Raw genomic sequence first — 18,394 nt, forward strand, 5'->3', positions numbered from 1 at the left:
TTTCTTTATCTCTCTATCATCTATTGTTTTTCATCAATTGCTCAAAGGTAAAGGGACATAAAATAGTTCTCATAATATTTGCAAAATATTAATCATCATACAAAAGGATATCCTGAATCACTAATAATAGAAATATAAATCAAAACCACTAGAGGTTTCATCTCTCACCAAGAAAATTAGAAATGATAAGAAAAATAGGCTTTGTCAGAATTTTAGGGGTGGTGGAAAAACATGAATACTATCATCTTGTTGGTAGAGCTCAATAATTTTGAAAAGCAATTAATAATTATGCAAATAAAATGACCAAAATATTTATATCCCTTAACTCAGAGTTTTGATCAGTAAGGATACTTCCAAAGAGGTAATAATAAAAATATCCATACACATAATGATATTCATAGTAGCACTTTTTTTTGCCAAGAGCTGTAAATAAAGTAGATTCTCTATGGGTAATAGTTAAACAAAGTGATGCATGAATGCTTTGCAATATCATTATGCAATATAAAAATGTCATATATGATGATTATAGAGAAGGGGAAGACATGAACTTAGGTAGATTGAAGCAAGCAGAGCTAAAATATACATTTACGTATGTTTGTATATATATATATATGTGCATTATGACTATAAAATATAATTGAAAAGTACAAATACTTCAAAATAATTGAAAATCAATCCTGCAGAATTACAAGAAAAATAATCTACCATTCTACTCCTTTTCAAAAGAAGGAGGTCTGTGGATGTGAAATACATTTTCAGATTTTCCTTTGATGTACAAATTGATTTTTACTGATATTTTTCTTTTCTGTTTCTTTTTCTTTCTAAAATAGTCTTCATTTCTGGTTTAGCCCTTGGGAAGGCTGAAGTCAGAGGGTCCAAGGAGAAATTCAGGGACAAAACCAAATAATATTGATAATATCTTTGAAAAAGAAAGGACCCAGTAGAAATTTTATGTAAATTTGTAACCTAATGAAAGATATAATTTTTGCACTGGAAGGCAGCATATAGATAATCTGGTTAATAGCCACTTCACTCATCGACTGCTTCACTGTTAGGTGTTCAACAAACACTTTGATAAAGAAGATAGATTCCATTTAATCCCTTCTGTTGAGATGAAATTTCCCACACTGTAGTTTTCTAACACTTTTAGTTCTCTGGTTCAGATCAGCATAGAATGAGTTTAACTCTTCTACTACATAAAAACCTTTCACATATTTGAAGATAGCTACCATGAGATTCTCTCTAACCCTCTCTTTTATAGATTAACTTCTTACCCTCATTTATATTGCATACTTTACTGACACTTTGGTAATAACATTTGTATCATACCGACCTAAGATATTAATTAAAATGTTCAAATGTTTTTCACATAAATGAAAAGTGATCTAGATCTATTCCAATCTTTTTTTTTTAATGCAGATGATTTGTTTAAAGGAAGTTGAAACTAATGAGTTAACCAAGCTAATTTTCATTCTTTTTCATCTTGGATTTTGCTCTGAAGAGTATTGAAAATCCTATAGAGAAATATCATATATCAAAAATTGTTAGGACTATCAGGACATTGCGAAGAATTCTGAGATACTCTCAAAGAAAACTGTAGTCACTGATAGAGTGATCATATCCGGATGCATCATAAATTCACATCAGGACTTGGAAACATTTCTCTTCTCATGATACTCAAAGAGACTCAAACCATCAGATAGTATCATCATGAGAAGGCAGGATGTGATCGTGGATAAATCACTAAATGTCTCTTGTTGCTTTATATGAAATGGAAATGGTATTATTATACAAAGGATAGTGTACTTTCCTTAGGGTTTCAATAGTAAGGGAAAGAGGTCCTGTTTACTCAGTGAATGGTGAAGAGGTCAATGGAGAGATCAGTACTAATATTCTGGGTTAGTTTGAATTTTATATAGAACAGTGATTTGGGAAAGGGAGTTCTATCAAATTCACTCTCTAAGTATTCTCTGTTCTCTGATATAATTGTTAATATTTATGACCATTTCACTACATGATTCATTTGTTTGTTATTTCTGCTGAACTGTCCAGTCTCTTTCAACATTTGACTGCCTTCAACTCATTTGTCATCACTGACCTTTACAGACATTTTCAGCTGGCATGTGGTTTTCTTTTTTCTTTTTTCCTTCTCTTTTTCTTTTCTTTTCTTTTTTTTTTGCAAGGCAATGGTGTTAGGTGACTTGCCCAAGGTCACACAACTAGGCAATTTGTTAAGTGTCTGAGACCAGATTTGGACTCAGATCCTCCTGATGCCAGGCCCAGGACTTTATCCACTGAACTACCTAGCTGCCCCTGACATGTGGTTTTCTATACAGATTTGCATCATACTTTCTTTGCTTGGACTGTATCTGTGATTTCGACAGTATAGGAGCTCCTTGTAAATTAGGACCTTGATGTCAACTTAGAGGGTTGTTTGAGGGCTATTAAAGCTTAAGTGATGTTATTCCTAATAAGTCCTTTCTGATCCTAAGATTCTGCTCAATGTACTTTGTCAAGGACCAGTTAGCTCTTAATACTATAAAGAAATCTTTTGTTTTAAAAATATGGAACATAGAGAAGACACAGGAAAGTGTACCAGTGCATTAGTTTGTCTCATCTTTCATTGTTCCATATCCTAGGAAACAGAAATGATAGTTACATTACTTTCATCTGATTTGCTGCCCTCAAGATTCTTGCACCTTTTTTCATCTCCTTTTACTGTCCTACTCTCTTAAAGCAGAAATAAACCCAGCATTAAAGTAATATCATTGCCATCACTTCTTACTTACCTCAGATTAAAATTTGATCAGATGTAGGAACCAGATGCATGATCCAGAAGATAAACCTGTAGTTTGTCCTGTTACCGTGTGAGGAAGCAGAATGTGGAGCAAACTCAGAAAAGCATAGAACTTTATTATCAGTTGAAGTAATCTTAAAATCTCTAAAAATTCCTCCATAACCAGATCATAGATGTAAAGTTGGAAGAGATTTAAGGTTACATTTAATTCAAACTCCTCACTTTATAATCCAAATAATGACAAATATCAAAGGAATTCTTTTTTTCATTTCTATTGTCAATAAATCAATAAATATCAAATATGGATTTCCTGTCATTTCCTGAGTAGTGTGTTTTGGATATAGGAAATAAAAATTTATTTTGAAAATATTGAGGTAAATCCACTGCCAAGGGGGGAAAATTGGAATATTGTACTCCTTGTTTTGGAATATTCAAACTGAAACTCTTCTTTAAAAAATTTTTCTTTTCTATCATAAACCTAACTTTCTTACCTGTAAAATAAAAAAGAGCAGGAATGAATCTCATATCTATTGGAGAGAGTTCAGGTGAGGAACATAAAACAGATGAATAAGAAGTAGCCACTGGGTAGTAGAAAGCACATAGATCTTTGTACAGGAAGCAGAGAACACATTTCAATCATTTTTTAAAAATCCAGAAAAAAAGGAAGGAGAACTGGAGAAGTAATAAATGACTAAATTGGTTAAATCAGTCTTTTTTTAGTCCTTGGTGGTTTAGAGGACGTGTCTTTAAAAAAAAGTTTGATTCTTTGAGGATAGTTTCAGTTTAATAGGTTATGTTGTATTATTGTCTCTGAGGTACATATTATGCTCTGAGGGATTTCTTTACTCATTAGGATAGACCTATGCTAGATGGTTTTTTTTTGAGTTGTTTTCACATGGTAGAGTAAGAAGGGAATTATAGCGTAGCTAAGTAGAAGCTGTATCTCCAGTCACAAATGATCAAACTCTTCTTTCATCCCTTTCCCATATTCTTTGTAATAGTATGCATGATAGGGTGCCTGAATGATCATGTGTAGGGTTTATTCATTTTTGTCGATGTACAGAAGAAAATCTATTTATAAATTTGTAAGAACAGGAAGAATCTAGATCCCATTTTTCCAATGTTAGTTTTACTGACAAAAAAGTCGATATATGATATTGACTTAAGGAATTTAATTATGTTTGTATTTTGGTGACATTTAGATATTCTAATTCATAAATTGAAACCAGAGTCTCAGAATTTTGACTCAGAAATCATTTAATTCAATATACATATTCTGAATAAAAAATTCCTGACAAGTAGTCATTAGGCTTTGCTTAAAGACATTCAGAGTTATAGACAGCATAAAATATTTTGGTATCTACCACCCAAGACAAACCCAGGAACTACATGAACACAATTGTAAAACACTTTAAACACAATTAAAGTCAGGCTTAAACAATTGGAAGAATGCCAATTGCTCAAGTCGATTGAGCTAATATAATAAAAAATGATGATTCTGACTAAATTAAATTTCTTATTCAATATCATAACAATCAAACTACAAAAAAATTTTACAGAATTAGAAAAATAGCAACAAAATTCATCTTTTGGAACAAAAGGTCAAGGATATTAAGGGAATTAATGAAAAAAGCAAAGAAAGGTGACTTATCTGTACTGGATCTAAAACAATATTACAAAGTAGCAGTCATTGAAAATATCTGGTACTAAGAAATAGAGAAGTGGATCATTGGAATAGAATGGTACCAAGAAAACAGTAGTGAATTACTATAGTAATTTTTTGTTTGATAAACCCAAAGATTCGAGTTTCTGAATTCTAAGAATTCACTATTTGACAAAAGACTGCTGGGAAAACTGGAAAATTTTATGGCAATAACTATACATAGACACATCTCATATCCTATACCAAGAGAAGGTCTAAATGAATACAGGATTTAAATATAAAAGGTTATACTCTAAGTCAATTATGAGGACAAAGAAAAGTCTATTTGTCAGATCTGTGGAACAGCGAGAAGTTTATGACCAAAGAAGAGACAGAAACATAACACAACACAAAATGAATAATTTTGACTGCATTAAATTAAAAAGTTTTTGCACAAATGAAACCAATGCAACCAAGATTAGCAGAGATGCAGAAATATGGGAAACAATTTTCACAGCTAGCCTTTCTGATAAAGGACTCATTTCTAAAATATATAAAGAACTGAATCAAATTTATAAGAATAGAAGTAATTCTCAATTGATAAATGGTCAAAGCATATGAACAGACAATTTTCAGAAGAAATTAAAACTATTTGTAGTCATATAAAAACATACTCCAAATCATATTGCTTAGAGAAATGTAAATTAAAACAACCCTGAAGTACCACCTCACATCTGTCTGACTAGCTAAAATGGCAAAAGAGGAAAATTAGCAATGTTGGAGAGGATGTGGAAAAACTGGGACCTAATGCACTTTTGGTAGAGTTCTGAACTGATTCTATCATTCTGGAGAGCAATTTGAAACTATATCAAATGTGAACCAAACTGTTCATATCCTTGGATCTGGCAAGACCATTACTCTGTCTATATCCCCAAAAGATCATCAGAAAGGGGGAAAGACCCACATATGCTACAATATTTATAGCACTTCTTTTTGTAGTGGCAAAGAAGTGGAAATTGAAGGAATGCCCATCAATTGGGGAATTATTGCACATATTTTGGGATATGAATATGATGGAGTACTATTGTTCTATAAGAACCAGAGTTCAGAAAAACAAGGAAATCTTTCATAGAGCTGATTCTGAGAGAAGTGAGCAGAACCAGGAGAATATTGTATATATTAATAGCAACACTGTGAGATGGGCAACATGATGGATGTAATTACTCTCAGTAGTTCAGTGTTCAAGGACAATCCTGAGAGATCTGTTATGGAAAATGCCATCCACATAACTGAGAAAAATATGGTGTCTGAATGCAGAGCAAAGCATACTATATTCACTTTTTAAAAACTTGTTTTATGTTTTTTCTTTCTCATTTTTCTCTTAGTTCTAATTATTCTCTTACAACATGGCAAATATGAAAATATGTTAAACATGATTGTACATGTACAACCTATATCAGATTGTTTGCCCCATGGGTTTGGCAGAGTGAAAGGAGGATGGAACTCAAAAGCTTGCAAAAGGAAGAATGTTGAAAACTATCTTTGCATGCTGGAAAATTGGAAAAAAATGAATAAATAAAAGAGAAAAAAGATATCCACTATCAATCAATCTATCATCTATCTATCTATCTATCTATCTATCTATCTATCTATTATCTATATCATAGCAGTTCATTCTACTTTTGAAGACTATAATGTGAAAAAGGCTTTTTCTTCATCTTTTCTTTAGTTTTTCTTGGTTAAATTCTATTTTTCCAATTATATATAATCATTCTTTTCAACATTCATTTTTATAAGATTTTGAGTTATAAAAATTTTTCCTCCTCCTTCACATCCCCCTGACCCAAGATGGCAAGCAATCTTGTAAACATATTTATAAATTAGACATGTGAAAGTAGAAACAGAAGAAAAAAGAAAAGTTATAAAATAAAAACAAATAAATTGAAAATAGTATGCTTAAACCCACATTCAGATTACAAAGTTCTTTCTCTGTATGTGGATAGCATTTTTCATCATGAGTCTTTTAGAATTGTCATGAGTCTTTTAGAATTGTCTTGGATCATTGCATTGTTGAGAACTAAGTCAATCATAGTTGATTTTGCAACAATGTTGATGTTACTATGTACAATATTCTTGATCACTTTACATCAGTTAATATAAATCTTTTAAGACTTTTCTGAAATCTGACTTTCATCATTTCCTGCTTGATAATATTCCATTTTATCCATATACCATAACTTGCTCAGTCATTGCCCAATTGATGGACTTTCCTTCAGTTTGCAATTCTTTGCCAAATTTTTGTCAAATTCCAATTCTTTGCCAGGGTATGCACAATTTACTTGCTGTCTGGGCATAATTCCAAATTGCTCTCAAGAATGCTTAAATCATGCATGAATTGATATTGAGTGAAGTGAGCATAACCAGAACATACTAGTGTATTTTCACTGTACATCAACATTGGATGATAAACAACTATGATGGGCGTGTTCATGTCAGTAGTACAATAATCAAGGACAATTCTAAGAGACTTGTGCTGGAAAGTATCATCCATATCCAGAGAGGAAACAATGGAATTTCAAGTCAGATCAAAGTTTACCATCTTCAAATTTTAAAAATTATCTTATTTATTACCTTTTTCCTCTCTAGTATTTTTTCCTGTTTTAAACTGATTCTTCTTACATGAGTAATATGGATTTAGGTATGCTTGATTATATATTTATAACTTTTATTAAATTGCTTTCTGTCAGGGGAAAATGGGAGGAAATGGAAGGGGGAGAAAAATGTGAAACTCAAAATCTTTCAGAAATGATTGTTGAAAACTACTGCTGCAAGTTGTTGGAAAAAATAAATAAAATATTTTAAAAAGAATGATTAAATCAATTCACAACTCCACCAACAATGCATTAGTGTCCCAATTTTCCCACAGCTCCTCCTACATTTATTCCTTTTCTTTCATATCAGCCAATTTGGTATGAGGTACTACCATGAGTTGTTATGATTTGCATTTTTGTATTTTATTTAGAATTTATTTTTCATATTGAAATATTCAGATGTTACATTTTCTATACTGATATTTTTTATACCAACAGCCTCCTTCCACCCCACAAAAAATAAAGAATTTTATAGAACATTAGGATGAAATGCACTAGAAATGAAATTGTAATTGCACCTGTTTCAAAGAAAACAGACCAAACAATGGGAAAACTGCATAGAAGACAGCTGCAGGAAAAACATTAGAAAGGAACAAGTCAGATTCCTGATGAATATCAGTGTTAATATTTGTGCCGTAAAGTTAACCTAGAGAGACCAAAGTGGTCAGAAAAGAGGACTGAATGGAAAATTTCAACAGAATGCTTTATAATAGAGTTCAAAATATCCATTTACATGAGTTAGCATGTTGTGCTCTTTCCCTTTCTGTTATGATTTCAGTTTAGGGTAAACATTTTTGAGAATTACACACATCTTAGTTTAGCAAGGTGGAATGGATAGTAAGCTTTGCTGCTCCTATGCTCTTTACAACAGGCTAATTGATCTTTGTGGCACAAACAAGAATAACCAGACCTATTACAACCTCTGCATTGGAGGCTCAATAAGGATCACTGTGTCAGATAAACACCATTTTCACAAAAGTTGCAAGTTTTTATTCCTAACTTAGAAGGAGTAGCAGGAAAAACTCAAGCGATCCTTTTGCCTTCAGAGTCAGAATTAAGGTCAATGGTTACCTTTAACTCTGGGATCAAATATTCCAAATCATCATCCTCACCACTATAGCAAAAGAGAGAAAATGCTTCCCTTGCTATTCTGTCCATTGAATAGGCAATATTTTGGACAACAGCATGGGAAAGTAATATTCAAGAGGACTGAAAAAAGATGTTCTCAACTAAGGAGGATTAAATATTTGCTTCTTGGCTCTTCCTGAAGGACTTGTACAGACTTGGGTTTTCCCTTTATTCATAGGCCAAGATAAAGATTCATCTAACCACACTCATGAAGAGGTTGAAAAATAAGGTCTAGGAGTCCCAAAAACTTAGGGTGTAATTAAATGAATAACTGCATCATTAAGTACAAACACATACATCAATAAAAGACAGCTTCAATTCCGTTCCTGAAGTGGCTTTAAGAAAGCACTCAAGTTATAGGCCTTTTAAATAGGATATTTTAAAGTCCTTTATCAGTTTAAAATATCAGGAACACTGGCACAATATGTTACCTATTCTTTTCTTTAATTATCGAATAACACATGAACTCCAACACAGAGGATGAAGGAAAGAATAAAATCAATATGTTATGGAGATGAAGTTATAATACTTTATTAAAGAGTCTTGAGGATAAAATTATCTTGGGGTACTTTTTTTAAGGTTTTTGCAAGGCAAAGGGGTTAAGTGACTTGCCCAAGGCCACACAGCTAGGCGATTATTAAGTGTCTGAGGCCAGATTTGAACTCAGGTACTCCTGACTCCAGGGCCAGTGCTTTATCCACTGTGCCATCTAGCCACCCCCTCAGGGTGCTTTGAGGGATTTTCTTAAACATTTCTCTGGGGAAGATTTGAAAGAGCTGCAACCAATGATCAAAGTTTCAAACATAGTACAGTTCTCATAATGACCTTGAGCAATAAAGTTTCTTTCAAACTTCTGCAAAAATTCCAGATAAGGGAGATAATCTGAGGCGAGGGTTTCCTCTCCAACTGCTTTCATGACTTGTATGTCCTTTCCAATTGAGTAACATGCATAGAACTGGTGGCATACGTCTGCATAGTCTTTTCTGGTCATTCACTCTCCTTTGGCAGATTTCATTAATTGGGATAAGGAGGGCAACACATTAATAGACAGTTAAATCTGTCTGTTAAGCAGCTGCCTGACCACACAAATTTGCCCTTTGGCAATATTATCCAGTCAGGTCAGGAATGGAATAAGTGATATCATCCTTGGGTATGGTAAGTATAAGGATCTGAATGATTGAGTCATTCTTGCCTTCTACATGGCCAGCTCACTCATATATTGGGGCTAAATCTGTATACATACAGCCTGGGAAGCCATGACTACAAAGTACTTCTTCTTGGGCTCCTGAAACCTCTTGAACTTTCAGAATAAGAACTCAAAATTTGTTAGAATGACCAATATTTACTTTTCACACTGACAAGGGGTGATAATACACTCAATGGTTGGGTCATTGGCCAAGTTCAAAAAGATGTAGCCAATATTTATTGAGCCATTTTCGTCAAAGTCTGATTTGAAAAATTGAGTAGTTTCCATGTTTAGACCCACAGCAACAAATACAATCGCAAAATTATCTTCACTAAACTTCACAATATCTTTGAATTTCTTCACAAAACTAACCTAAAGACAGATCTGTGCTGCAATAGAAGATGGGAATTTTCTGCCCCCTAGCAATGTTATTCATGTCATCTATTGCTGAAATACCTGTTTGAATCATTTCCTCTGGGGAGATTCAACATGGGGGTTTGGTTGATTGTCTAATAATGTGATAAGTCTTCAACTAGGACACTGGGCCTCTTTCAGTAGGTTTCCCAGAACCATTGAAAACTTAACAAATATCTTCAAAGACCTGAACCACTGCTTTTCTTCCATAACTTCTAAAACCTGATCATTTTTCTTGTGCCATCAGGAAAGCTCAAGATGTTGATCTCAACACATTTGGGAAACTTAACGATCTACAATTACCGAAATACCATTAACTCCTGATACTGTGCTATATGTGAGGTGGGATTGAGAGAAATAGTTTTGGTTGATGACTAGCACCTGATCCTGGGACCCTGAAATGGGGGCCACCTGCCTGGTTTGGACAACCTAGACAGCTTGGCTGCAGTTCCATTTATGAACCCCAATTCATTCACACCACCACCTTGTCTCCTCCATTCTGCCCCCTTTAAAATTATTTTTATTGATGTTTTACTTTTCTAAATATGTGTTATAAAAGATTTCTAAAAAATTCATTCATATACCTATGCATATTTCTAAGTTATAAAATTTTCTTCCACCCTCTCTTCCCACTCCCTCTCCTCAGCAGTGAACAATCAGGTTAATATTATACATATACATTTGTGTTAAATATGTTTACAGGTTAGCCATTTTTGGTATGAGGAATTAGGATTAAGGGGAAGGAATACATAAGACATTTTTTTAAAGTTAATATAGTGTTCCTCAGATAGTGAAGGATTTTTGTTTTGTTTTGTTTTGTTTCTCTTCCTCCGGATGTGGATAGCATTACCCATAGCCAATCTAATAGGTTTGTCCTAACTCCCTGAACTGCTGAGAAGAGCTGCATCCATCAAAGTTGATCATCTTACAATGTTGTGGTTAATTGTACATTGTTCTCTTGGCTCTGCTCCCTTTGCTCAGCATCAGATCCTGTAATTCCTTTCATGCTTCTCTAGAGTCTGACCATTTATGGTTTCTTATAGAATAAAGATATTCCATAACATTCATGTACCATGACTTGTTCAACTATTCCCCAATTGATGGGCATCCCTCAATTTCCAATTCTTTGCAACTTTAAAAAGAGATGTTATGAATATTTTGGAAAATGTATGCCTTTTCCCATTTTTATGATTTCTTCTGGGTATAAAGCCTAGAATTGGAATTGCTGGGTCAAAGAGTATGAACAGTTTGGGCATAGTTCCATATTTCTCTCCGGAATGGTTGGATCAGTTCTCAACTCCACCAGCAATGCATTAATGTCCTAACCCTCCCAATATCTCTCCAACATTGATCATTTTCCCTTTTTTGTTATATTAGCCAATCTTATAGATGTGAGGTGATACCTCATAGTTGTTTTAATTTGCATTTCTCTAACCAATAATAATTTGGAACATTTTTCATATGATTATATATAGCTTTAATTTCTTCATTTGAAAACTGTCTCTTCATATCCTTTGACCATTTATCATTTGGGGAATGACTTGAATTCTTATAAATTTGATTCAGTTTTCTTAATATTTGAGAATTGATACTTTTATTGCAAATACTTGTTATAAAAATTGTTTCCTATCTTTCTGCTTTCTTCCTAATCATGGTTGCATTAGTTTGTCATTTTCATCAAAGCAGTCTTGATGGGCAATATTCTTAAGATTTCCCAATCACTAATGGAATGAAACATGGCTGTGCCCTTGGTACCATACTTTTTAGCATGATGTTTTCAGCCATCTTATCATATGCCTTCACTGGGGGATGAACATGACCTCAAGGCCATCTACTGTATTGATGGTAAATTCTTCAACTTGAAAGGGCTACAAGCCAAGACCAAAGTGGAGGGGTGTTAGAGCATGGTCTTCTGTTTGCTGATGACTGTAAACTCAATGCAGCCTCTCAAGCTGAGATGCCACAAACCCAACTGCTTATGCTAATTTTGGCCTATTAACACCAAGAAAACACAGGTACTCCTTCAGCCAGCACCATCCATATGTAGTACCATTGATTATAGTAAATGGAGAAATTTTGAACAAATTCACAGTGGGTAAACATTAACAATGAAGCTGATACTTGCATTGTCAGAGCTAACTCCATTTGGGAGGCTCCGAAAGAAAGTGTAGGAGAGAAGAGGCATTAGACTAACTACTAAACTGAAGGTCTACAGACCTGTTGTGCTGATTTCATTGCTCTATGATTGTGAAACCTGGACAATCTACCAGTGCCCTATCATTTTAACTGTCTCACAAAGATTCTGAAGATAACCTAGGAGGAGAAGATATCAGATACTGAGGTCCTTTCTCAAGCTAAACTGACAAGCATTCCAACATTACTACAGAGATTGCAACTACAATGTTCTGGGCATGCTATTAGAATACCAGAAGTGTACTGCCAAAAAAGACTATTTTATGGAGAACTCACACAGGGCAAGCACTCATAAAGGGGTAAGAAGAAGTAATATTGTGAGACCCTAAAGATCTCTCTTAAGAACTTTAGAATTGATTGTATGGCATGGGAAACACTGTCACAGTATCACCCAGCAGGGAATGCCCTCATCAGTGAGGGTGTTGAGCTCTATGGGGAAGACAAAATTGAAGAAACTCAAAGTTTAGAGTAATCATCCCAAGGTGTTCATATGGACTATTTGTACCCCACCTGTGGTAGAGTGTTCCAAGCTCATATTGGTCTGCTCAGCCACAGTTGGATATAATGTAATTTGTCTCAAACATAGTGATATCATTTTGGTCTTTTTTGATGACAAAGGACAAGAATCAACCAAGTTTGTTGGCATTTTTAATTTAATATAGTCAAAATTATCCATTTTGAATTTTATAATTTCTTCTCCTAATCATAGAACTATTCCTTACTATCCCAAGTTGTTTTTGGTCTTACCCTTTATGTCAAAATCATGTACCTATGTATATGTACCCATTTTGATTTTATCCTGGTTTATGGGGTGAAATGGTGGTCTATACCCACTCTATGCTATACTGTTTTCTAGTTTTCCCATCAGGTTTTGTCAAATAGTGAGTTTTTATCCCCAAAGCTGGAGTTTTGGGGTTTATTAAAAAAGTAGATTACTATAATTATTTACTGATGTGTCTTGTGTTCCTAATCTATTCTTAGCCGATGTTTCTTAGCCAGGATTAAATAGTTTGATGATTACTATTTTATAATATAGTTTTAGATGTGGTATGACTAGGTTACCTTCCTTTGCAGCTTTTTGTCATTCATTCTCTTTATATTTTTGATCTTTTGTTCTTTCAAATAAATTTAATTACTATTTTTTCTGATTCTAGCAAATAATTTTTGGTGTGTTATGGTATTAATTTTGATTGTTGTGGCCCTGAATAAGAAAATTAATTTGGGTAGAATTATTATTCTTATTATATTAGCTTGATTGCTCAGAAGCAATTGATAATTTTCCAGTTATTTATATCTCATTTTATTTGTGTAAGAAAGCATTTTGTAATTGTGCTCATACTGTTTCTAGGAGACTCCTAAATAATTTTTTTACCTATAGCTATTTTAAATAGCATTACTCTTTTTATCTCTGTTTGCTGAGCTTTGTTGGTAATATATAGAAATGATGATTATTTTTGTGAGGTTTATTTTACATCCCACAACTTTGCTAAATTTTTTCAAGTAAATTTTTAGTTGATTTTAAACACCATCATATAACTATACCATCATATCATCAGCAAAGATTGATACTTTTGTTTCCTTATTGCCTAATCTAATTCCTTTAATTTCTTTTTTTCTCCTATTCCTAAAAGTTAGCATTTCTAGTACTATATTGAAAAATAGTGGTGATAATGGGCATCTTTGTTACACTCTTGATCTTATTAGAAAGGCTTCTTGTGGGGCAGCTAGGTGGTGTAGTGGATAAAGCACCGGTCCTGGAGTCAGGAGTACCTGGGTTCAAATCTGGTCTCAGACACTTAATAATTATCTAGAAGTGTGGCCTTGGGTAAGCCACTTAACCCCATTTGCCTTGCAAAAACCTAAAAAAAAAAAAAAAGAAAGGCTTCTTGCATATTCCCATTCAGATAGTTTTTGCTTGTGATTTTATGGTTTTAGTCATGCACTACTTTTCAATTTAGGGGAAAGTTCATTTATTTCTATCATTTCTAAAATTTTTTATATAGGAAATGGCGTTGAATTTTGTCAAAAGTTTCATGTATTGAGATAATATGATTTCTATCAGTTTTGCTACTAATATTGTCAATTATGCTAATAGTATTCCTAATATTGAACCAGCCCTGCATTCCCACTGGTCATAGTATATTATCCTCATGATAACTTACTGAAATCTCTTTGCTAATATATTATTTCAAATGTTTACATCAAAATTCATTAGGGGAAATTAATCTATAATTTTCTTTCTCACTTTGACTCTTCCTGGTTTAGATATCAACACTATATTTGTATCATAAAAGAAATTTGGTAAATTCCTTGACCAATTTTCCACATAGTTTTTATTAGTATTAGAATTAATTGCTCTTTAAATGTGTGGTAGAATTCATTTGTGAATTCATTGTGAATTTTTTTTCTTAGTGAGTTCATTGATGGCTTGTTCAATTTCTTTTTTTATGTGTCAAGTGGGGATATTAAAGTATTTTATTTCCTCTATTAATCTGGGAAATTTATATTTTTTAAATATTCATTTAACTTGATTAAATTGTCAGATTTATTGGCATATAACTGGGAAAAATACCTCTGAATTTTTGCTTTAATTTCCTCTTCATTAGCAGTAAATTTACTCTTCATTTTTGATACTGGTAATGTGGTTTTTTCTTTTTTAAAAAAATCAGATTAACCAAAGATGTATCTATTTTAATGTTTTTTTCATAAAATCAACTCTGTTCACCTCTAATCCTTTCATCTGGAAAGTTTAAAAACCCATGATTTCATTTAATTTTCATCTTTTCTCCTGAAAGTCTCTGATCAGTTTTCCTGGGTAGTTGACATGTGATTGTAATGCAAGCTCTTTTTGGCTTCCAGAATATTATACTCCAAGTCCTCTGATTCTTTTGTTATCCTGATTGTGGCATCACAATACTTGTTTATTTCTAGCTTCTTGTAGTATTTTTTACTTGAAGTGATAGTTCTGGAATTTGGCTACAACGTTGCTTGGAATTTTCATTTTGGGATCTCTTTTTAAGAGGTGATTGGTGAATTCCTTCAACTATTTTACACTCTAGTTCTAGAACATCAGACCAGCTTTCCTTGATAATTTTTGAAAGATGATATCCAGGTTTTCTTCATTTGTTTTGATTTTTGATTCTCTCTCTTGAATCCATTTTCCAGGACAATTGTTATTCCACTTTTTCATTCTTTTAATTTTGTTTGACTGATTCTTGATGCCTCATAGAGTCATTAGCTTTAACTTTCCCAAGTCTAACTTTTAAGAATTATTTTCTTCTTCAAAGGAACATCCTTTTCCATTTGGTCAATTCTACTATTTTTTTTGTTTGCTTTGTTTTTGCAAGGCAACAGGGTTAAGTGACTTGTCCAAGTTCACACAAATAGATAATTATAAAGTTTCTGAGGCCACATTTGAACTCAGGTCCTCCTGACTCTAAGGCCAGTGTCCATCCACTGTGCCACCTAACTACCTTCAACTCTACTTTTAAAGGAATTATTTTCTTCCATGTATTTTTCCACAATTTGCTCAGTACTGTTTTTAGAGCGTTGTTTTCTTCAGTTAATTTTTGTGCTTTCTTGTATAAACTGTTTATACTTGTTGTACCCAAAGAGCGAGATGGAGACCAGACTTTAATAAGGTTGGAGATCTTTATTCCCCGATGACTATCTGGGGGTTGAGTGCCCAAATCAGACAGTATCTAAGTGTTCAGGGGATAGGGTTTTTAGAGTGTTTTGGGGGGGGTACTGAGAGCAAGCAAAATACAGAAAAGCAAAGATAGCAGTTAGATATAGTATCTTGAAATATACATATGTAAACATATGGTTCCCTATAGATAGGAGTGAGAAGGGGTCAGGGTCATTGTGTAATGATTGAACATATTTTCTGAGATGGAGAGAGTTAGGAATTTACTATTTTATGGTTCCAGCTGCATCTGGGGAAGGGGGAGGCAGTCCTGGAATTTAACAGATACAGCAAGACAATTAGGCTAACAAGGGTGCTTTGTAAATCTTTAGACAATTTTATGGTCTATCCATGACCCCTTGGGTCCTATCGGATTATCTTCAGACCTAAAGGTGCCTAGCCAAAGTTATATTTCTAAGGAATTTCTCAGGGCCCAGAAGGATGTCAGGGACCCCTTTCTATATAAGAATTTCACAAACATTGATATTGTACTTCATACTTTCTTTACAATTCTCTTACATAACTCTCATTACTTTTACCAAATTTTCTTCTCTCTTTCTTGATTTTTAAAACCCTTTTGAGCTCTCACAAGAGGACTTTTTGAGCTTCAGATCAATTCAGCTTCTTTGAACCTTCTCATGTAGACATTATTGGCCTATTCTGAGTTAGTGTTTGTAATCTCTCCCATTGTGGTAGTAACTTTCTATTGTCAGGGAACTTTTATTTTGCTCATTTTAAAAAGTTGAGCTCTGTTCTTGGGAAACAGGAAGCACTGTCCCAAACTTCTTGTACTGGGGACTACTTACTTGTTTTCTACATTGGGACATCTGGGCCTGGCAGATTGTTTACTGTGCTAGGTTGATCTAGTCTCTCTGTGTCTCTTGTGTCCTAGATTTGGGGGCTTCCAGTTTGCTTCCTGTGTGAGATTGGAGACCTCATAACTGACTTGCTGAGCCATTGTTCTACAATCAGTACTGTGGGGCATTGTTTGCCAATCTTTGCTGTGGCTAAGATCATCCTTCTGACTTACCTACATACCACCTGTGCTCCCCTTTTATTTAAGGAATATTTAAGGAACTTCATTCCTGAAGTCCTTCTAACATATGTTGGACTTGAAAATTGTTTTACTTTTTATATATTAGATTACACAAAAGATTTTTAGAGAATTGATTTAATATTTCTGAATGAAATTGGGGAGACCAAACAGCTTTTTGTTTTTTTGAGGGGGTGCATCTTGACTTGATCCCTTTTTTTCTAAAAGGCTTGAAATTACCATCTTGTAAACGCTACTCATTTTTCCTAGTTCTGTCTTCTGTCAGATTCACATCTAGCACATCTCAAAGAACCAAAATAGTTTTATCCATGAGATCATGGCCCCAGGGCCGGTGCTTTATCCACTGCACCACCTAGCCCCCCCCATAATATTCTAAGGTTAATGAACACTACTTATTTAATTCAAATATTTCTATTTCTTTTTGATATATCTTGTTCCATTGATGTGTTTTCATATTTTGAACATTATCGTTTTTGATAATTATCAATTTATAATATAAATCAAGGAATACAAACACTACTCTTTTTATTCCTTCCTTTACCCATTCTTTTTCTTGAGATTCTAGAATTTTTTTATTCTTATTATTTTGTTTTTATTTTATTCTTATTATTTTGCATACCCATTAGTATTTTGGTATAATATTAAGGTCTTAAATTATTTTGTGCAGTTTTATAAGTTTTATTATTATTGTTTTGGCATTTGTGATTTTATTTATATGAAACTTGTGTATTTTAGTTGATTGAATCAGATTTTTTATCTTTAGAGATTTTGAAAGAGGTTTTCATTTCTATTATTTTTTGACTTTGTTATTGCTAAATAAAATGATCTTGATTTTGAATAGTTTTATTTTATATCCTACTACTTTAATGAATATATTGAATAATTTTGATCCCATAACAATGGAAAGTTTTGTACACACAGACACACAAATCAATACAACTAGAATAAAAAGAGAAAATATTATTTTATTTATAGTTTCAATATTATATATTTTTAATAAAACTCTGAATATGGAATTTTGATTTGGGTTTGATTTTTTTGCTTGTCACTAACTGGGAATGAGACACCAAAATAAAGTTTTAAAAAAGGAACTAACACACCTACCCTGAGTTCATATAATACCCTTTATGCCAACTCCCAACACCGTTATTTTTTGTTCTTGGTTTATTTATTTTATATTATTACAATAATCTTGTTGTGAGAGTAAACATACCCCCCCCCCCCAAAAAAAAGATAGAGAAACCTCAAGAGAGAAAAAAAGTGCACTTCAGTCTGTGTTCAGATTCCAATGACTGTCTCTGGAATGAATTGCCTTCTTTCTCATAAGTCCACCAGAGAAGTTGCTTCAATATCTTTCCCACAGTCCAGTCACTATTACTAGCTGTATTTCCCTCCATTCTATTCATCCCCACTCTCATTTATTCTATTCTCTCTCTCCTTTCAACCTGTCCCTGTTTGGAAGTGTGTTGTTACTGAGTACCCTCTCCCACAATCTTCCCTCTCTTCTATCACCTACTTCCCCCCTCCCCTCCCCCCTCCCCTTTATCCCATCCCTTTCCTCTCATTTTTCTCTAGGGTAAGATAGATTTCTATACCCTATTAAATGTGTACATTATTTCCTCTCTGAGCTATTTCTGATGAAAA

General features: G+C 33.4%; 1 pseudogene; it reads right to left on the reverse strand.

Annotated features, from left to right (window-relative positions):
- Positions 1–1,468: 1,468 nt before the first annotated feature.
- LOC141496073 (V-type proton ATPase subunit B, brain isoform pseudogene) lies at positions 1,469–11,603 on the reverse strand (annotated as a pseudogene).
- Positions 11,604–18,394: the final 6,791 nt, after the last annotated feature.

The sequence above is a fragment of the Macrotis lagotis genome, chromosome 1 (genome assembly GCF_037893015.1).
Source record: "Macrotis lagotis isolate mMagLag1 chromosome 1, bilby.v1.9.chrom.fasta, whole genome shotgun sequence".
NCBI classification, from domain to species: domain Eukaryota; kingdom Metazoa; phylum Chordata; class Mammalia; order Peramelemorphia; family Peramelidae; genus Macrotis; species Macrotis lagotis.